Genomic DNA, 21,677 nt, shown 5'->3' with positions numbered 1-21,677 from the left:
GTTTTGGAAAGAATGAAGGACAGGTCGAGGGGACAAGTATTCGAGAGTGATGGGTAGATTTCAAGAATGTTTACCCAATGCAGGTAAGAGTCATTTGTCACTAAAAGGCTCCCCGTCCCCATCCCTGGGTCATCCTGCAGAAGGTCAAGTGGCCTCACGCACAGGGCCCATTCCCCGCATTCCTGCGGCGGGGGCTTGGCGGCAGGCGAGGCCACTGCTGTCGGGGCTGTCAGGGGCTGTCGGGGGATTAGGACGGGGTCCCCGATGCAGGGATCACTTACCCAGCCCCCACTCTTCCCCACCACAGCTGGGAAGCAGAGGCTTGGGGTTTTATCTGTTCCAGACAGACCTTTAGAAAAAGAAAGCAGCGGCCGGTAGCTTGAAGTCCAGCCATTTGGTGACCTCCAAAGACACTCACACCACCAGTCCAGGTTCCTTGCACACAGGCCACACAGCCTGCTGAGTGCCAGCCTTGGCCCAGAGACTCATCGGCTCGGTGATCATGGACAGGTAACTGCCCTTCCCTGGGCCTCCGTTTCCTCATTTATAAAACAAGGGATGGAGAAGGTACCGTCGAAGTTGGCCCCTGATTCTTCCCCTGTAACCCACGTGGCCATTCCGAGATAGGTAGGAAAAGAGCATTATCCCCATGTAATGGATAAAGAAATGCGAGGCTCCCCAGGGAGGAGAATCCAGGCCAAGGTCGCCTTGTAAATAAGTGGGTTCGAATCCCCTAACTCCTGTTCCTTTCTGTGACATTGAAGCCCCCGTGGTGTGGTTGCCGTGGACATGCTCACAACACCCTGTGAGCAAAGGGGCAGCTTGCTCAGAGCCTCAGGCACGGAGGCCTCCGCTGTAACCCTCACCATGTCCTCTGTAAGGGGGCGCACAGGCTGGCTCCTGGATGTTTGGTCACCTTGGTTTCCATCAGCACTCAAGGATCACCACAGGCACCAGAAGCAACCCTGGAATGACAAGAACGCAGCCGTCTGTCTCGGGCATGGCAGCAAAGGACATGCTGATACCAGGTGGAGAGGTGCAGGGCTGAGAGGCGACCCCAGCCAGCCCCTCGAGCAGCGGTGACACGGGACGTGTGCTGCCGCAGACCCCTCACCCCGTGTCCCTGCCTCGCTCCTGCTCTTCCCCGCCGACAAACCCTTTTCCTCCTGCTGATGTCCTTCAAGGCCCAGGCAAATGCCACCTCTTCCATGTCACCTTCTCACCCCTACACAAGTCAGCCTCCCCCTCCACCAGTGCCTTGGCCCCCTGCACCCCCTGTACCACGTGCCAGGCGTGGCTCTGCGTTGCAAGGCTCTCCCGGGCCTCCCCTCTCCTTGTGAACAGGTGAACCTGTTGGAGCTAGGAGCAAGGCTGTCGGAAGATAAACGTTTAATGCTGTTGCATTGATATAGAAAAGATGCTAGTGGCCAGTGTTGTGGTGCTGTGGGTTAAGCCTCTACCTGTGATGCCGGCATCTCATATCAGAGTGCTGGTTCAAGTCCTGGCTGCTCTGCTTCTGATCCAGCTTCCTGCTAATGTGCCTGGGAGGCAGCAGAAGATGGCCCAAATGCTTGAGTTCCTGCCACCATGGAGGAGACCTGGATGGAGTTCCTGGCTCCTGGCTTTGGCGTGGCCCAGCCTGGGGCCATTGTGGCCATTTGGGGAGTGAATCACCAGATGGAAGAACTCTAACTCTCTCTCTCTCTCTCTCTCTCTCCCTGTCACTCTGCCTTTCAAATAAATAAACAAATCTTTTCTTCTTTTAAAGAAACATGAGACAGACCCTCAGGGCTCATGTGTTCAGAATCCCTCCTGTACATGTGAGGAAGCTGATGGCTGCTCTCGGGGATGCTGTACCTCCCGGCCAGCCTTCCAGGCACCTGTGGGGCATCAGAAGAGAAGGCCCCGTGAGCCCCCGGCCTGGGAATCTGCTCGTCTGGAGCGACGTCAGGTGGCAAAGGGTGCGTTTCAGGGTGAGATCTGTTCAAGGGGGACAAATACTTTGGATCCTTTCTCACTGTTCTCTAGCTGTTACCAGCAAATTCCACTCCTGACCTCACACTTGGCTTGGTTTGAATGCGCTTTGCATTTCACCTGATATCTTTTGAACCTTTTTACTCAGACTGAAGCAGGAACTCCCTCCAGGTTCAAAGTGCTAGTGCTATCTTTGGGAATCCTGCTTTCCCAGGGGAATCCCGGGCGGGAACACACAAGCTGCCCTGCCCAGCAGATCCCTCCGGGCCCTGGGCATGAGAGACCTGGGAGAGGCAGGCCCGTCCTCACCAGCCGTGTCACTGTTGCCTGGCACGGGCGAGGCAGGTGAGCAGGCAGACCGGAGCACCTGCGGCCATTACCAAAGCCAGAGGCGCCTCCCAGGCTGGTGTGTTGTTCATGGTGAACGCACGGCACCTGTCAGCCGCAAGTGAAAACCCAGGGGTGGAGGGCTCAGGCCGAGGGCTCCCGGGAGAGCTCTGACTGAGGAAGTGGAAGGGGGTTGTAATAAGCTCACCATTCTGTTGGACGGAGATTCCTTCTGCTGCACACCACCAGGGAGAGCCCGGAAGCAGGGCTGCGGGTCTGCAGAGGAAGGGGGAAGGGCCATTCATTTGCCTTGCAGAAGCCAGGGCTATGGTTCGGGAGCTGTCAACTTCGCTGGCGCCGCAGGTGGAGGATTAGCCTATTGAGCCGCAGCGCCTGCCGGACTTCTTTCTGCTTTTTTGTATTTTCTGAAATCTTAAAGGGCTTGTTAATCAGTCACATCGAAAAGAAGATTCTATTCAGAAATAGTCTAAGACCCCAAATGGATAATTCATTTCCATATTTTCGTGAAAATTATATCTACTTCAATAAAAATTCATGATGGTAATCCTACTGAACATTCTTAAGCTGTTTTATGAATATTAATAGGCTGCAAGTCTGTTACTCAAAAAGTGCAATATAATGAAAGTATATACTGACAAATTTCTTTTTTTTTTATTTGACAGGCAGAGTTAGTGAGAGAGACACGGAGAGAAAGGTCTTCCTTTTTCCGTTGGTTCACCCCCCAAATGGCCACTACAGCCTGCGCGCTGTGTCGATCTGAAGCCAGGAGCCGGGTGCCTCCTCCAGGTCTCCCATGCGGGTGCATGGCCCAAGTACCTGGGCCATCCTCCACTGCCTTCCCGGGCCACAGCAGAGAGCTGGACTGGAAGAGGAGCAACCAGAACTAGAACCCGGTGCCCATATGGGATGCCGGCGCTACAGGCGGAGGATTAACCAAGTGAGCCATGGCTTTTTCATCATACAGACATTTTTATTGTGCAAGAAATTTGTCGGGCGGGCGCTGTGGCTCACTTGGTTAATCCTCCACCTGCGGCGCCGGCATCCCATATGGGGACCGGGTTCTAGTTCTGGTTGTTCCTCTTCCAGGCCAGCTCTCTGCTGTGGCCCGGGAAGGCAGTGGAGGATGGCCCAGGTGCTTGGGCCCTGCACCCGCATGGGAGACCTGGAGGAGGCACCTGCTCTGGCTTCAGATAGGTGTATCTCCGATTATGGCAGCCATTTGGGGGGTGAACCAGCAGAGGGAGGACCTTTCTCTCTGTTTCTGTCTCTCACTGTCTAGCTCTATCTGTCAAATAAAAAAAGATACCCCTATTCTGAAAGCAGGAATAAGGAATATTGGGTGCATTTGAAAGCACAGCACAAACATCAAGGAATCTGAGCGATCTCCTGGAATTTGTTGTCATAGAACCTAACCAGCACCTGTTTGGATTAAAAAATAAGCCGGCGCCGCAGCTTACTAGGCTAATCCTCCGCCTTGCGGCGTCGGCACACCGGGTTCTAGTCCCGGTTGGGGCGCCGGATTCTGTCCCGGTTGCTCCTCTTCCAGGCCAGCTCTCTGCTGTGGCCCGGGAGTGCAGTGAAGGATGACCCAAGTGCTTGGGCCCTGCACCCCATGGGAGACCAGGAGAAGCACCTGGCTCCTGTCATCAGATCAGTGTGGTGCGCCGGCCGCAGCGTGCCGGCCGCGGTGGCCATTGGAGGGTGAACCAACGGCAAAAGGAAGACCTTTCTCTCTGTCTCTCTCTCTCACTGTCCACTCTGCCTGTCAAAAAGAAAAAAATTTAAAAAAAATAGGGTCACTGTTATTCAGCCATAAATTTGAATTAAGGGAGGAATGTATTAATGTGTTAAAGTGTTGCAGTGTTCCTGGGAAGTGCATATCATGGACATTGTGTTCTGTAACAGCATTGGCCCAAATTAAGTTCCATGGAATCATTATCTGGTGAGAGGTCTTGGGAGTGACCTGAGACCAGGTTCAATGACCGGAGACGTTCTGTGAACCCTGGGTTAATGCATTCAGCAGGCTCATCCCTGCGTGCCCTCGGAGCCTTACACGTATTGATTTTCATCCTGAGTCTCCGAGATGGGTGCCTTTGCCCAAAGCCATGAAGCTCATCACTCTTATCTCCCATAAAGGAGACTTCCCTCTGGGATATGCAGGGTCCCAGGCACACAAAGATGCATTTTTATCTTTTCAGTGTTTTGTTTCGAGGTCATGAGACATAGTGCTCATCTCTTTTGTAACCAAAGGGGAGTTTTATGAACTTGAAGCCCACATACGGATCACAAAACAAGATTTAATGGGCCATGTTAGGCGGAACCAAGGCCTGGTTGCCACCGCTGGGTTGTCTCATTCCAAGGCATTCCCTGGCAGGAGCTGGGCTTCAGCAGACCCCGAAGACCAGGAGGGACTTTTGAGCTTCACACATGCCCCAGGCTGAGGACTGGCATGCAACTCTGACTCCCCCTGTCCCAGCGCATGCACACGCCCTTTGCTGGCATGCGAAGCAAGCTTAGAAAGGATAGGAAAAACCCAATCACAAAACCCACATTCCTTTCAAGGGCTGTCTGTGTACCCACCTTGCACCTTTGACTTCCTCTCTCCCACAAACACACATTTTCCAGGCTTTGTTTAAGGAGTCCGGGATTCAGGTCCGCCCTAGCAGGCCCCAGCTGTTCCTCTCTCGGGGCCTTCATCTGTAAAGTGGAGCTGATGAGCCCTGGGTCCTGCCGAACCTCCAGCAGTGTCCAAAGGGGAAGGCATCCTCTCCTGCTCCCTGCACCGCTGCCTTAGCCAACCATTGCCATCTCGCCAGACACAGGGCTCCTAGAGACCACAAAAGGGCAGAAGTAATGATGAGTGAAAAAGATGCTGACATGGAGCGGGCACTGTGGTGCAGCGGGTTAAGCCACCACCTGCAGTGCCAGCATCCCATAGGGGCACCAGTCCTGGCTGCTCCACTTCCAATCCAGCTCTCTGGGAAAGCAGTAGAAGATGGCCCAAGTCCTTGGGCCCCTGCACCCACATGGGAGACACGGATGCAGCTCCTGGCTTCAGCCTGGCCCAGCCCTGGTTGTTGCGGTCATCTGGGGAGTGAACCAGCTAGTAGAAGATCTCCCTGTCTCTCCCTTCTCTCTGTAATTCTGACTTTGAAGTAAATGAATAAATCTAAAAAAAAATAAAATCTTAAAAAGATGATAATTCACAAAGATGTTTAGTGCTCATGATATGTAAGAAAAAATTTTAAAATAAAAACTGTTAAAAATGGCAAAAGTCAGGAATGTCATTCATCAGAGAAGCAACACAGAGGATGGATGAGCAAATTGTGATATAGTTACACAGAGAAATACCATACAATACGACTGCATGAAATTGCTAGATACAGTGATGTGAATTAATCCCAATCATTTTCTGTTGGGTGAAAGAATATAGGCATAAAAAGAAACACTGAATAATTCCATATAAAGTCCAAAACCTGGCAAACCTAACTGGGAATTAGAAGTCAGGATTGTGTACTTTTTTGTTTTTAAAGAAAGAGCTTATTTATCTATTTGAAAGGCAGAGTGACAGAGAGAGAAGGAGAGACAGACAGATTTTCCATCCTCTGGTTCACTCCCCAGATGACTTCAGCAGCTAGGGCTGGGCCAGACTGAAGTCAGGAGCCAGGAGCTTCATCCAGGTATCCTACGTGGGTGCAGGGGCCCAAGCGCTTGGGCCATGCTCTGCTGCTTTCCCAGGTGCATTGCAGGGAGCTGGATGGGAAATGGAGCAGCCGGGACTGGAACTGGTACCCACATGGGATGCTGGCGCCTCAGTCTGTGGCTTCACTGGCTACACAACAGCGGTGACCCAGGACTGTGTACTTTTGACTGGAGGGGAGTAAACAGGAGTGAACTGTCAGTACCAGGAGAGGCTCTGAAAGATATTTTGGATGGCTGGTGACGTTCTTTTTTTTTTATTATTTTATTTTTTTAACTGCTACTGTGTACAACAGTAGACTCAGGGTGTGAAAATTCTGTGAGCTTTACATTTATGACTTTTGCAGGTCTCTGCTTTTATGTTCTATTTCAGTCAAAAGCCAGCTTGGAAAGTGACATAGAAAGAGATCCGCATTGCCATGATATTTTTTGCTAAAGACTGATTTATTTGAGAGGCAAAGCTACAGAGAGAGAGGGAGACACACACACACACACACACAGAGAGAGAGAGACAGAGACAGACAGACAGAGACAGAGAGACAGAGCTTCCATATGCTGGTTCACTCCTCACATGGCTGCAACTCAGGGGCTGGGCCAGGCAGAAGCCAGGAGCCTGGAACTCCATCTGGGTCTCCCACGTGGGTTCAGGAGCATCTGTCAAGTGCATTAGCAGGGAGCTGGAACACAGACTGAAGCAGCTGGGACTTGAACAGGCACTCTTATGGGATGCTGGTGTCGCAGGCAGCAGCTTAACTCACTGCCCCACAATGCTGACTCTGCCATAGTATTTTAAAAATGTAGCTTAATGGGGCTGGCGCTGCAGCACAATGGGTTAATGCCCTGGCCTGAAGCGCTGGCATCTCATATGGGCGCCTGTTCAAGACCTGGCTGCTCTACTTCCAATCCAGCTCTCTGCTTTGGCCTTGGAAAGCAGTAGAAGATGCCCCAAGTCCTTGGACCCCTGTACCCAAATGAGAGACCAGGACGAAGCACCTGGCTTCGAATCGGTGCAGCTCCAGCCATCGCGGCCAATTGGGGAGTGGACCATTGGATGGAAGACCTCTCTCTCTGTCTCTCTCTCTGCCTCTTCTCTCTCTGTGTAACTCTGACTTTCAAATAAATAAATAAATCTTTAAAAAATGTAGCTTAATAGAGATGCACATTGTGTAGCATATGCTACCAGTTTTCGCCCTTAAAGCCGGTCAGACGAGTCTACTTGTACATGAATGACGTATCTTCAGGGACTGTGTAACTAGAGCCATGGAAGTGCTTACTTCTGGAGAGTGGGACGGGACAGAGTTTTATTTCTCACTTTGTGCCTGTTTGTACCTTTTGAAATTTTTTTTTGACAGGCAGAGTGGACAGAGAGAGAGACAGAAAGGTCTTCCTTTTCTGTTGGTTCACCCCCCAATGGCTGCTGCAGCCGGCGCACTGCACTGATCCGAAGCCAGGAGCCAGGCGCTTTTCCTGGTCTCCCATGGGGTGCAGGGCCCAAGCACCTGGGCCATCCTCCACTGCACTCCCTGGCCACAGCAGAGAGCTGGCCTGGAAGAGGGGCAACCGGGACAGAATCCGGCGCCCCGACCAGGACTAGAACCCGGTGTGCCGGCGCTGCAAGGTGGAGGATTAGCCTAGTGAGCCGCGGCGCCGGCCTGTACCTTTTGAAATTTTAACTATGCACTTATATTGCCAATTCAATACATCTATAAATAAATCAGACTATAAAACCATGTGATCTCATATTGTGAAAAAGGACCAGTACTGTCAATATAAAAATGGTAATCATGTTTACCTCCAGGTAATGGCATTGTGAATGATCTTTATTTTTGAAAACATGTGGATAAAAAAAAATCACTGTAACTTTTTTTTGCCAATTCGCTTTTTAATCAATGTCACTGAGGTGTTATTTGCATGCAGTAAAATGCACTAATTTCAAGTGCACCATCCAGAGCTTCACAGAAGTTTGCACACTCATGCCAGGTTTGCATCCTTGCACTCAACTTTCCTTTTTTTTTTTTTTAAAGATTTATTTTATTTATTTGAAAGGCAAAGTTATAGAGAAAGGCAGAGGGAGAGAGACAGAGAGAGAAAGTCTTCCGTCCTCTGGTTCACTCCCCAAATAGCTGCAATGGCTGGAGCTGCACCGATCCAAAGCCAGGAACTGGGAGCCAGGAGCTTCCTCTGGGTCTCCCATGCAGGTGCAGGAGCCCAAGGACTTGGGGCCATCCTCTACTGCTTTCTCAGGCCATAGCAGAGAGCTGGATTGGAAGTAGAGCAGCTGGGACTCCAACTAGTCCCGTACGGGATGCTGGTACTGCAGGCGGCAGCTTTACCTGCTCCGCCACAGCACCAGCCCCACATCTGAGATTTATTTAGGGTTTTGTGTGTATCAGAAAATCAATGTATTTTTTTAAGTGAAGAGTAATGTCTTAAGTGCTGCTACTTTGTGATCTGCAGAGTGAGACACCGTCCCTGTGGGAAATGGTCCTGTACAGCCCCTCCAAGCAAAGTCTGCTGCAGGCAGGAGTGATCTTACAGCCTTCCTGTCCCGGGAGGGGACGCTGCCTTCCCCCAGCACAGCCTGCCATCTCCTGCGGCAGCGCCCCAGTGTCTCAGGTAAGAGCCACCCTCGTTGCCATTGTTCTGTGGTGACAGCCTCCAGGGCAAATGGAAAGCTGTCAACCTGAGGGCTGTCAACTGCACACAAGAATTCCTTTCTTTGTCAGGCTGGGTGGTCTCGCTGGCTTGGGCATCGACCTGCACAAAAGAGAAGTGTGGTGTGCACTTGCAGGAAGCGCGCCCCCGCCCAGCAGCCCTAACCGCACTGCTTTGTGTGGCCAGGATTAGCCCGTGCATGGCTTCCCTTGACTGTGCAGAAGTCATCAAGTCCCAGCCCAGGAGGGGCATCCAGAGGTCGTTTGCTCCTTGCCCCCCCCATCCCAACCCCCACTCCCAGCATGCTGCCATCCTGTGGCATGGCATGCTGTGGCATCTGCCTGTTGCGATTCTTAGCCATAGACACAAGGAAGGTCCCTTACAGATCTCCTAGTCCAGCCCTCTTGGGCTACAAGAGGGGGTCAGACACAGGTGGTGACTTGTCGCACGTCACACGGCGCAAGACTTGGGCACAGACGAGACCCGCATTCTGTGAGCCTTCCTGCTAACTCCAGGCTGCTCCGGTTCAGAAATGACCCCGCCCCACAGTACTGTGGGAAGTACGGTCGCTACCTTTCCAATAAAAGGAGTCTCTGTGTGTGTATACATACGTGTGTGTGTGTGTGTGCATCTATGTGTACATATGTGTATTCCCCTGTGTGTAGATACATGCACACACGCATGTGTGTATATGTATGTGTGTGCCTGAATGTGTGCATGCATTTGTACATGTGTGTGTACGTCTCTGTGTATGTCTGTGTGTGTGTTTAAACATACACACTTGGTGGCTCTCCGACGGCCAGTGGATAAAGGCTTTCTTGTGTTTGCAGCCAGGGACACCTGAGACCTGGGTTGTTTGCCTGTGTTGTTTGTAGAATGGTTTGGTGCCCTCTGCTGTTTGTCAGTAACAACAATCCTTAGGCTTCCCAGACACCTGCTGTGTGGGACGGTCAACATACTCCAAGTTTGAATGCAGGGTAGGCAGTTTTATCCCCACCCTAAAGACAAGGAACCTGAGGCTCTGAAGCATTTAATAATCGCCCAGATTGATCAAGCCTGGATTTTAACCCAGCCCAGTGGGGTTGTGGTTTCCTTCTTCTGTTCTGTGTCGATATACTCATCACAATCCTTCAGTCCTTTTTTTTTTTTTTTTTTAAAGTCCAAAAGGCACAGAAACCCTTATCTCTTCTGTTGAGGAACAGTGTTTTTTTCTTCTTGCTGTTTGTTGAACTCTATTTAGTGTAGGGTTAATCTTATGAGTACAAAGTAAACTGAAAGTAGATCATTGTAAAAATAAAAGTGGCGATAGGAGAGGAAGGAGGAGGAAGGGTGGGAAGAATCACTATGTCCCTAATTCTGTGTGTGGGGAGCAACTGCGACTAGACTAAGTTACTGGAATTAAGACTTATTTATGCATCTGCTCTCCCACAATATGGTGCTGGGAGAGGGGTAAACAACTTCTACACAGCTGCCTCTCGCCAATTTGACTGATGAGCTGCAGGAGCTGATCCTGCTCCTGATTGGAGGAGAGCAGCGTGCCCGGCGTGTGGGTAGCAGAGTTGGGATTGGTGGAAGAGGACTATAAAGGAAGAGAGAGACAACATGCACCAGGAACACCTGAGGAACATCTGAGCAGCCCCCGAGAGAGCCGGCCGGTGGTGTGCCGCTCCCCTGCGGAAGTGGGGAAAGCGGCGGGGGGGTGCCGCCCCTCCAGCAGCTAACCCGGGACGGCGTCGTCCTTCCACGACTGAGGGAATGAGCAGCAGCTAACCCGGGAAGGGCCGGGCAAAAGAACAGCGCCGGGTCCTGTGTCGTTCCTCCGTGAATGGGGGAGCGACACTGTGTATATGAAATATATGGAGTTTGTATACCTTTTTTTTTTTTTTTTTTTTTGACAGGCAGAGTGGACAGTGAGAAAGAGAGACAGGGAGAAAGGTCTTCCTTTTGCCGTTGGTTCACCCTCCAATGGCCGCCGCGGCCGGCGCGCTGCGGCCGGTGCACTGTGCTGATCCGATGGCAGGAGCCAGGTACTTCTCCTGGTCTCCCATGGGGTGCAGGGCCCAAGCACTTGGGCCATCCTTCACTGCACTCCCTGGCCACAGCAGAGAGCTGGCCTGGAAGAGGAGCAACCAGGACAGAATCCGGCGCCCTGACCGGGACTAGAACCCGGTGTCCTGGTGCTGCAAGGCGGAGGATTAGCCTATTGAGCCACGGCGCCGGCCGAAGTTTGTATACCTTAAATAAAGTTTTTAAAAAATCAGGAAAAAAAAAACCCTGAGAGACACAGAAACAGCACACACGCATCTGCTGGTTCACTCCCTAAACGCCTGCAAAAGCTGGGGCTGGGCCAGGCTGAAGACAGGAGCCGGGAGCCCCATCCAGGCCTCCCACCTAGATGTCAGGGATCTAATCCCCTGGGCCATTGCCTGCTTCCTCCCAGGGTGTGCATTAGCAGGAAGCTGGAGCCAGGACTCGAACCTGGGTGCTGATACAGGACAGCAGCTTAACAACAGGCCAGATGCCTCCCCCCCCCACAGTCTCATACTGTGTAGCATCTGCCCTCAAAAGTGATTTATGAACATTTCCGAACCTGCCACAGAGTGGGTGGTGACACCCTTCTTTATCACATGTGGAGGCCCAGGCTGGGACACCAGGGACACCAGTGACATTCCAGTGAACCCTGTGCTGTCCATGGTGCCAGGCTGTTGCCCATAGCCGCATACCAAGTCCACAAGAGAACTCCTTTCCCTGGGCAGCTTCCAACCAGAAGAGGAGCTGGGACATTGCAGGGTTCACACACAGGGGAGCCAGGGTGCCTCTGGGCCTCCCCCCATGCAGGCTGTCAGTAGCAAGAGGACTCTGAGGGACCCGGAGATAAAGAAACATGTTTTTAGCTCCTAGGGAAGTCACATCACCACCCGTTGGATCCTTCAGATGCTGGGTAACCAAGCCCTGGGGGTGAATGCGTGAGTGAGTGCGTGGCCTGGAGGCAAGGTGAGGACCAATGGCTGAGGCCCTGTAGGCCGGGGGTGGGTGGGCAGGCGAGCTGCGGAGACAGATTTCGGTTTAGCTGGAGTGCTAATGGATAAGGCTGCTTCCTAGGGGTGAGCTCCAGGTCCCAGGCAGTGCAAGCAGAGTGCGGGAGAGCACAGTGGAGATGGGGTGAGGGGCTTAAGCCTGTGTTTTCTTTTCCTTTTAAGAATTATTTATTTATTTGAAAGTCAGAGTTACAGAGAGAGAGGGAGAGGGAGAATCTCTTATCAGCTCATTCACTCCCCAAGTGGCTGCAATGGCTGGGGCTGGACCAGGCTGAAGCCAGAAGCCAGAAGCCAGGAGCTTCTTCTGGGTCTCCCATGTGGGTTCAGGGGTCCAAGGACTTGGGCCATCTCCTACTGCTTTGCCAGGGGTGTTAGCAGGGAGCTACATTGGAAGTGGAACAGCCAGGCCGTGAACTGGAGCCCCTATGGGATGCCAGTGTCACAGGCAGCAACTTTACCCACTGCACCACAGCCCCCTTATGTATGCTCTCTAACAGCAGCTTTTGGAAACTGGAAGGTTTCACAGAGCAACTGAGATGTTTAGCCCCTCCTTAACAATGCAGAGTGCTTGGCCAGGTGGGCCCGCTGCTCCCTGTCGCTGCCGTCCCTCCCACTTAAGTGTCCCCGCAGTACTGAGGGTGAGTGGTGGTGCCAGGTCTCCTTGCACACGTCCTATTGTTTTTGTTATAAAATTTAAAAAATTTCTTGTCAGGTCAGGTCTTTTTTTTAAAAGATGTATTTATTTATTTGAAAGGTGGAGTTACAGAGGCAGGGGCAGAAGGAGAGAGAGAGAGAGAGAGAGAGAGAGAGAGAGAGATCCTTCATCAGCTGATTTACTCCCCAAATGGCTGCAAGGGCTGGAGCTGCACTGATCCAAAGCCAGGAGCCAGGAGCTTCTTTCAGGTCTCCCAGGCAGGTGCAGGGGCCCAAGGACTTGGGCCATCTTCTACTGCTTTCTTGGGCCATCCAGAGAGCTGAATCAGAAGTGGAGCAGCTGGGACTCAAAACAGCGCCCATATGGGATGCCGGCACTGCAGGCAGCAGCTTTACCCACTACGCCACAAGGCTGCATCTTGTCAGGTCTTTATCAAAAGAGGAAAAACAAAAGACAGAGCCATTTGTTTTCATTAAAAATCAAATAAGAAAAATGAAGCATCCCATTAAAAATTAAAAATAGAGCTACCGTGTAATCCAGCAGTCCTGTTGGGAATATAACCAAGGCAGGTGAATGTCCAAGAGACTGCGTACTACATGCTGGCCATGGCCCCCTTGCGATGGCGCAGACACGGGCATACTGTCACACCTGTCCGGCTGACAGGACAAGGGCTGTGCTGTGTCTGTGCGCAGTGGAGATCCGGGTGTTTGCAATGACACTGAGGAATGTGGAGGACGTTACGTCAGCGGAATAAGCCAGACACAGATGGGCACTGGACGAGCTCACTTGTACGTGGCGTCTGAAGAAACTGATCTCAGAGGAGCAGACGGCAGAATGCTGGAGCCTGGGTGCAGGATGCCAGGCAGGAGGAATGGGTACCGTGGCGACCATAGTTAACAGCAGGCATTTTGTACTTGAGAATTACCGGAAGGGTAGATTTTAAGTGTTCTCACTACAAAAGACGATAAGTGTGTGAGTTAATGTATATATTACTAGCTTGACTAAGCCATGCCACAATGTATCCGTGTACCAAACATCATTGTTTCTTTTAATCTAGCCTTTATTTTTATTTATTTTTTTAAAGAATTTATTAGCCGGCGCCGCGGCTCACTAGGCTAAGCCTCCGCCTAGCGGCGCCGGCACACCGGGTTCTAGTCCCGGTCGGGGTGCTGGATTCTGTCCCGGTTGCTTCTCTTCCAGGCCAGTTCTCTGCTGTGGCCCAGGAGTGCAGTGGAGGATGGCCCAGGTGCTTGGGCCCTGCACCCCATGGGAGACCAGGATAAGCACCTGGCTCCTTGCTCCTGCCATCGGATCAGCGCGGTGTGCCGGCCGCAGCGTGCCGGCCGCGGCGGCCATTGGAGGGTGAACCAACGGCAAAAGGAAGACCTTTCTCTCTGTCTCTCTCTCTCACTGTCCACTCTGCCTGTCAAAATAAATAAATAAATAAATAAATAAATAAAAGAATTTATTTATTTGAGAGGCAGAGTCACAGAAGAGAGGAGAGACAAAGAGAGAGAAGTCTTCATCCACTGGTTTGCTCCCCAGATGGCTGCAACAGCCTGAGCTGGGCCACTCCAAAGCTAGGAGCTTCTTTCCGGTCTCCCACGGGGGTACAGGGCCCAGGCACTTGGGCCATCTTCTTTTGCTTTCCCAGGCTTCTCTTCCAACACTTTCTTCCTACGCGGAAGTTGCTAGGCTCTTCCCTCCCCAGCCTGCCACCGTCCTCTGATGGCCTCGGCTGTGTCCAGAACGAGGCCTGAGCTCCCGCTGTGGTCTGCACAGCCCAAGGCAGCAGGATGTACCCCACCTCCCCACACCCTCCGTGCAGACCCCCGATCACATCTCTTCCGTCATGCCCACTGTCGGTGCCCTCCCAATTCTGGGGGACACCCAGAGCTTCAGACTGTTGCTTTGTGAACGCTTCTCAAGACAGATCTTTCCCAGGCTGGGGTTTGGCCTGGCCGTCGGGCTCGCAGCCACACTGTGGATTGAGGTGCCTGGATTCCATGCCCACCTCCGCTTGACTCCAGCTTCCGCTGAAGGCAGCTGTGGTGGCTCAAGGGACCGGGTTCCTGCCACCCATGGGGGACACATGGACTGGATTCCTGACTTTCAGCTTTTGTCCCTAGTCCTGGGACATTGCTGGTGGCTGGGAGTAAGCCAGCGGGTGGGGCAGTGCCATCTCACTCTCCCCATCCCTTCTATCAGTAAACACATTCTTAAAAGGGAAAGATCTACTCCTGTCGGAACTGAAAATTACTTACTGAAGGCTGAACGTGCTCGTGGAGTCACCCAAGGCCGCCTTCCTCGCACGACAAATCTTGGTAGAATGTTTCCACCGGAAGGAGGAAGCTCACCTTGACCCCGTGTAATTCTATATGTGACTCATTGGTCCGTTCTCCCAGGAATGGATCTTGATTTTCTCAAAAGACACTAACTGTCCTTTTCATTCATAAACTTGATTAGGATAGCTTCTATACTTTCATATGTATTGGCTCGAACTCTGGTTATGCATTCTATTTACCAAGAAAGTGATCATTCTGGAGATCTTAGAAAATATGGAAAGCATGAAGAAAATATTCCAAATCCTGGGCATACAGATATGTAAAGAACTCGCAAGGATGTGGAGAAATTGGGGCTATGGTGCACGGCTGGTAGGAATGAAAAATAGTTAAATACAGAGTTCTGTGTGCCCCAGTAACTCCACTTCGTGGTCCCTATCCAACTGAAAAGATAAACACATCCATAGAGAAACTGCACCTGACTGTTCATAGCAACATATGCATAATAGCCAAAAAATGGAAATAAACCAATGGCCATCAATGGATGAGTAGATAACACAAACACAGTGTATCCTTACAATGGGATGTTATCTGTCAATGCAAAGATGAGCTGTCAGGCCGGTGCCATGGCTCACTTGGTTAATCCTCCGTCTGCAGTGCCAGCATCCCATATGGGCACCGGGTTCTAGTCTAGGTTGTTCCTCTTCCAGTCCAGCTCTCTGCTGTGGCCCGGGAAGGCAGTGGAGGATGGCCCAGGTGCTTGGGCCCCTGCACCCGCGTGGGAGACCAGGAAAAGCACCTGGCTCCTGGCTTCAGATTGGTGCATCGCCAGCTGTAGTGGCCATTTGGGGGATGAACCAATGGAAGGAAGACCTTTCTCTCTGTCTCTTTCACTGTCTAACTCTGTCAAATTAAAAAAAAAAAAAAGATGAACCATCAACCACGGTATGGATAGACCTTGAAAAGTCATACTAAGTAAAAGAAGCCGGACACAAAAGGCCACGTGTATTGTGTGACCCCCATGGATATGAAATGTGCAGAGCAGTCACATCTATAGGGACAGAAAGCAGATGAGCGGTTGCCTAGGGCTGAGCAGGTGTGAGCAGAAGTGGGGAAGTGACTGCTAATGGGCATGGGGTTGGTTTCTGGGGATCATGAGAATATTCCAAGACTGATTATGGTGAATTATTGTGAATATAGTGAAAATGATTTTTTAAATTTGTACTTATTTTCATTTTATTTGAATGGCAGAGAGACAGAGATCTCCCACCCACTGGTTTGCCCCCTGAACACCCACAACAGCCAGGGCTGGGTTAGGTTGAAGCCAGAACTCTATCCGGGGTCTCCCACATGGGTGCAGGGACCCACACACTTGAGCCACCTTCTGCTGTCTCCCTGAACATTAACAGGAAGCTAGATTAGAAGTGGCAGAGCTGGGACTCAAAGCAAGCACTCAGACGTAGGATGAGGGCATCGGAGCAGTGACTTAACTGCTGCACCAATTGTACGGTTTAAATGGGTAAATTCTATGATATGTGAATTACATCACAGCAAAGCTGAGAGATGCTGTCTTTCTGAGTTGTGATGTCACTGGCTAAGGTGGCAGTAACATCAATTGATAGCATAGGCAGATAGGCGTCCACCTGCTGGTGCTGGGATAAAGGGATTCTGCCCCAAGAAGCCGGAATGCATCTCGTATCATCCAGGTGAAGTGAGGCGTGTGCAAAGCAAGAGTAAAATAAGGAAGGTTACGGGAGGGAGGTGCTTAGAGGGTGGGGATGGGGATCAAGAGAGAGGTCTCCAGAGAGGGAAGAGGTGATTTCCAACTGAAACGCTGAGCAAGGTTTCAAGGAGAGGGGAACAGTTCTTTGAGAGGAGGTTGTGACCGCTGGCCATGGATGTGACCTGTAGGAGTTCGCATTAGACTCAGCACCTTGAGGGGAAGGCCCAAACTGGGTCATTGCTAGATTCCCAGTCCTCAGCACAGCATCCAGCTCGAAGCAGGTGCATGGTGAAGTTGCTGAATGAGTGAATACACAATTAATAAGTGAAGGTGTGAACAAAAGACCTGAAAGGAGAGAAAACAGCACGAGCAAAGCAGAGAAGAGAGAGCTGCAGGCCGGGTCTGGAAGACGCAAATCTGTCCACTGTGGCACGAACATGAAGTTCATGGTGAGGATTCATGGGAGGAGGGTCTCCCCAAGAGCTCCTGGCATCGAGTGATGGGAATCTACCATGCCATCTGACTGGGAGTCAGACAGAGGAATGGCATGGATAGAAAGATGAAGTGGAGCTGGCCCTGCGGCAGAGTGGACTAAGCCTCCACCTGCGGTGCTGGCATCCCACGTGGGCATCAGTTCATGTCCAGGCTGTTCCTCTTCCAATCCAGCCTCTGCTCTTAACCTGAGAAAGCAGTGGAAGATGGCCCAAGTGCATGGCCCTTGCACCCACATGGGAGACCTGGAAGAAGCTCCTGGGCTTTGAATCGGGCCTGTTCCAGCCGTTGCGGCCATTTGGGGAGTGAACCAGTGGATGGAAGACCTCTCTCTCTGTCTCTCTCCTCCCCCTACCCCCATAACTCTGCCTCTCAAATATATAATTAAAATCTTTTTAAAAAATTAAAAAGAAAAGATAACGCAGGGAAGCTGGGTTAGAGCAGTCGGCCTGGAGGCTGAGTCAGGTTTGGACTTGGCAGGGGCTGAACCCGGCTGGTAGCAGTGGGGGCAGAGAAGGGATCGAGGCCAGAGACCCTCAGGCACATTGCAGGCATAAAACTGCAAAGCAAGTGCATCCGGGGACCCATATTTCATCTATACAGTGGAGCAATAACGATTAGAGGAAGCACTTGCCAATAAAATATAAGTGGTTTGTGGTCTGAAGCTGCAACCATGCTTGTAATAAAGGTAATTGAAAAGAAAAGCCCAATTTGGGGTAATAAGGGCACGGGAAACCACATAACCCCATTATGTGGATTAAATTCATCCACACAGTGGGTGAACCCTGGGCTACGTTCATCCTTCCTTGGCGCAACTCCAGCCAGACAATCGCACTCCAGGACCAGGCTCCAGGCAGGGCTGACCCCCTATGATTCAGGCCATTGTTAGCCACACGGGGTATCTGCAGGCCTTGGGTTCTGATCCCAGCTCTGAACCAATACAGGGAGCCAAGTGCTCGCGGAGAAAGGGGAGGTCTTGTTTTAATCCAGGGACTTAGAATTAGGTTGGTCACTTGTTAGTGGTATGACCTTGAACCCATGACCTCGAACCAATGACTTAGCGTCTCTGTGTTTTAGTTGTGTCATCCATAAACTGGGATGTGAATGTACCCATTCAGTAGTGATGAGGTTTAGATTAATCAAGAACGCTTAAGAACAACTTCGTAGGTAAGTGTATGTATTATTTATTGGTCCATGACAACAGATAATGGCCAAAGCCAGACAATTATGGAACCGGCTATTCTGAAGACGAGATGTGAGCAGAGGTGAAGCAGACGTTGGGTTCAGCTTTGGGTCTTGAGTTTTCAGAGCCAAAAAGACATGCAATGATGCCTATTCATTATTATTCATTCAGTTAACTTAATTCTACAAACTTTGATGGAGCGGCAGCTCTGTGTCAGGTGCTCTGTAAGCCCTGGAGGTACTGGGGTTCCACTGTGATGTTTTTGCCTTCATCCCTTTATCTTCTGGTGCAGGGCAGGTGGAAATCTAAAAAAAGTTTCTCCAGAGGAGGGCTTGCCTGGTTGCCCACAGTGAAGAGATTGCTTTTCCCAGATTACTAAGCCAGCACAGGCTAAGGCAACAGGGCCGGGCTGATCTCTCTGTAGCTGCCTCCTTGTCCAGGAGAGACTGCCCCTCGGTGTGTTCCTTCCTACAGAGGTTCCTCTATTGTGAACCGACACAGTGATGTTCAGAAAGCCCACATTAAGGGGGAAAGCCCCAGGGGATGGGGTGGGGGAGAAAACCACCCAGGTGGTCTCTATACTAGGTGACAGAGTCAGCATGGATAACCTGGGCTGTGCACCCACAGAGGAGGCCCTGCCAGGATGCTCAAGTCCCTCCATCCTGAACCACATCCTCCTCAGCAGGCTGGGGCTGGGGCTGGGGCTGGGGCTGGGGCTGGGGCTGGGGCTGGGGGAAGTCCCCCTCTCATGGATCACAGGTCGTCTGGGCCACGAAAGAAGCAGAGAAAACAGGAAGCTGGAAGTGGCCGCAGGTTCTCCTGCAGACAGGGAGCGGGAGAGGCGAGAACACATCCACTGGCTCATTTCCCTCGTGTGCCCCCACCAAAATGACTCATGTGCCTGCAGCCTGTGCCACCTCGTGGGATACGCGGATCAGGGCACGCACTCCTCCTTTCTCCACAGAAGCAGTCTCGGCTCAGCTTTGCTGAGGCATTAGTTAACAATCCCGGCCCCATTACATGAAACTTGCCAACAAAGGGCCCTACGCCGAAGGAGAGGGAGTCACCAGCCCAAGTAGATCAACAGGTTGCCGGGAGTTACAACATCCCGGCGCCTGTGCAGCGCTGAGTTATGGTCCATGGCCCTCGGTGTTCAGGCTTGGAATCTTTGCTTGGGGAGGAGGTCCCAAGGACTGATGATTCTCTAAAGTTTACTATCAGGGGTGGGGGAAAGGTTACCTCATCCCCTAGAAATCCTCTGCAACCTCAGATGCTCCTTGAGCTGGCTGGAGCCTAGGGAAGCCCCCCCACCCCGCCCCCAGCAGAGTGCTGGCTCTCCAAGTCTGCTGCCCTGTAGGTGGTGGAGAGAGGGTGCTCAGATCCCACCCCTGACCTGTGACATCAGAGTCTCGGGGCGGGGGAGGCCGAGCATCGGTGGTTTCCAAACCCTGCAGGTGGGGTGCTTCCAGGGATCAGCAATGTTTCAGAGCCCATGGCCTGGACCTGTGCTATCCAAAGTGCGCTCTGCGGCCCTGCAGTGCCATGGTGGGGGGGGGAGGGGCGAGGGGCTGTTGGAAATGCACGTTCTCAGGTCCCACCACGGACCTCCTGAGTTGGAAGCTGCAGCTCCGTCCAAATGTGAGAAGCAGTTACTTCTCTTAAAGATCAGACAACCCGGCAACAGTGGGCCCAAGTCTTTCTCTGCCATGGCCAGCTGGAGTTGTACAGCGGTTGCTCCCTTTCAAAGGGACACCCCCAACACAAACACACACAAGTGCGCACACACACACACTCACACTCCAGTTTGCTACAGTCCCACACCTGGCCAGGCCTCTTACCTTCCATTACCTACTCAAACATGGTCAGAATCAGAAATTTTTCAAGATGTGGTAAAATGTTACCATCAGTGACATGCAGCCCCTCCACAGCATGGTGCAAGCGTCACCATTACCCAGTTTCAGAACATTCTCATCCGCTCGGAAGTAAACACCACACCTACTAAGTAGTTACTCTCCCTCCTTGCATTTCCCTCAGCCCCCTGGCCAGTGCTCATCTGCCTTCTCTCACGGTGGGTTTGCTTTTTCTGGCTGTTTCCTAACTCCTACAGCCTTTTGTGTCTGGCTGCTATCATTTAGGGTGTTTTTGAGGTTCACCCATGATGCAGCGTGTATCACTACTTCATTCTTTTTGTACGGCTGAATAATATTCCTTTGTGTGGCTACAGTATGTTTTCTTTACCCATTCAGCAGCTGATGGACACTGGGTGGGTTCCAGCCTTTGGCTGTCCTGAACAGTGCCGTAAACATTCACGTGCAAGTTTCTGTTTGAACACCTGGTTTCAGTTCTTTCAGACAGACGCCCAGGAGTGGAATTGCCGGCTCCTATGGTAATCCTGCGTTTAGCTTTTTGGGGAACAAACCATTTTCCACAATGGCTGTACCATTCTGCATTCCCATTAGCAGTGCAGGAGGTTTATTTCTCTGCATCCTTGCCAACACTTGCTAGTTTCTAGTCCTTGCCACCCTAGTGGAGGTGAGATGGTATCTTTCTGTGCTTTTGAGTTGCATTTCATTGCGGCCAATGATAAACATCTTCCCCCGGGCTTGCTCACCAGCTGGAGTATCCCCTCGGGAAAATAGTCCGTTTAGGTCTTTTGCTCATTTTCAAAGTGGGTTGTCTTTTTGTTGGTGAGTTGAAACAGTTCTTTATATATTGTGGATACTAGGCCCTTCTCAGATAGCTGGTTTGCAAACATTTCCTCTCATTGTGGGTTTTTTTTTTCTTACTTCGGTATGGTTCTTTGATGTACAAAAGTTTTTAATTTTGGTGTAGCCCAATTTATCTATATTTTTTTCCTTTTATTGGGAGTGTTGTGAGTGTCATGGAGCCTGAGGTTTTCTTCACCTGGGTAAGACCAACGGCTAGGAAGGAAGAAGGATGTGCATCTTGGCTTGTATGTGCTTTACACAAGGTGACACTGGATTGTGCATTTCAAACTTTAGCCATTAAATATTAGTGGGAAACTTGGGTCACGCTGGTCTTAAAAAAAAGTCCTACCTGACAAATGTTGTCACTAAAATTTAACATTTTCTGGCCTTTTCTTTGTAATAGAGAAAAGCCATACGTTTTTGGACTAGCACACACCGTTTCTTTGAGTTTGGTTGTAACTCTTTGAGAGAGTCAGTCACTTGGATCCAAACGCGGCAGCAGCCTTTCTGCACTGAGCGAATGGAAGAGACAGCCCGCCTCCGGGACACCAGCATCACTCCCAGGTGCATCTGCCTGAGGTCACACAGCAGGTGAGGCTTCTCATTGCAGATCTAAGTCTCTGCCTCCCACGCCACGTGCCCAAATTAAAGCCAAGTCAATCACCTATTGCTATCTGTGGTTGGTTCGTCTACTAACTACTACTGCTAATACCAGCTGTTCCCCTCGCTCTCCCTCACCCACCTTCCCATGTACCACTGAAGAATATGCCCACGGTCACAAGGGCTGTGTCACAGCCAGGAGTTGACCCAAGTCTGACCACAGAGCCTACATAATGAAGCAATAAGCGAAACCACGCGCATCTGCCCGTGAAGAATGACTTGAGCACGGAGCAGGTTACAAATACGGCTTCCTTGCAGGC

At 51.3% G+C, this 21,677-nt stretch overlaps 1 long non-coding RNA gene across 1 annotated transcript; it reads left to right on the top strand.

Annotated features, from left to right (window-relative positions):
- The first annotated feature begins 1,382 nt into the window (after positions 1-1,382).
- LOC149128820 (uncharacterized) lies at positions 1,383-21,656 on the top strand. Its single transcript, XR_016224456.1, has 3 exons — positions 1,383-1,961; positions 8,479-8,637; positions 21,161-21,656. It is a non-coding gene; the product is annotated as an uncharacterized LOC149128820 (long non-coding RNA).
- The last annotated feature ends 21 nt before the right edge of the window (positions 21,657-21,677 follow it).

Source organism: Oryctolagus cuniculus, chromosome 1, assembly GCF_051225735.1.
Source record: "Oryctolagus cuniculus isolate XC-2025 breed Fujian yellow rabbit chromosome 1, ASM5122573v1, whole genome shotgun sequence".
Taxonomy (NCBI): Eukaryota; Metazoa; Chordata; class Mammalia; order Lagomorpha; family Leporidae; genus Oryctolagus; species Oryctolagus cuniculus.
The sequence above is the reverse complement of the archived record's forward strand: the minus strand, read 5'-3'. Positions and strand labels throughout refer to the sequence as shown.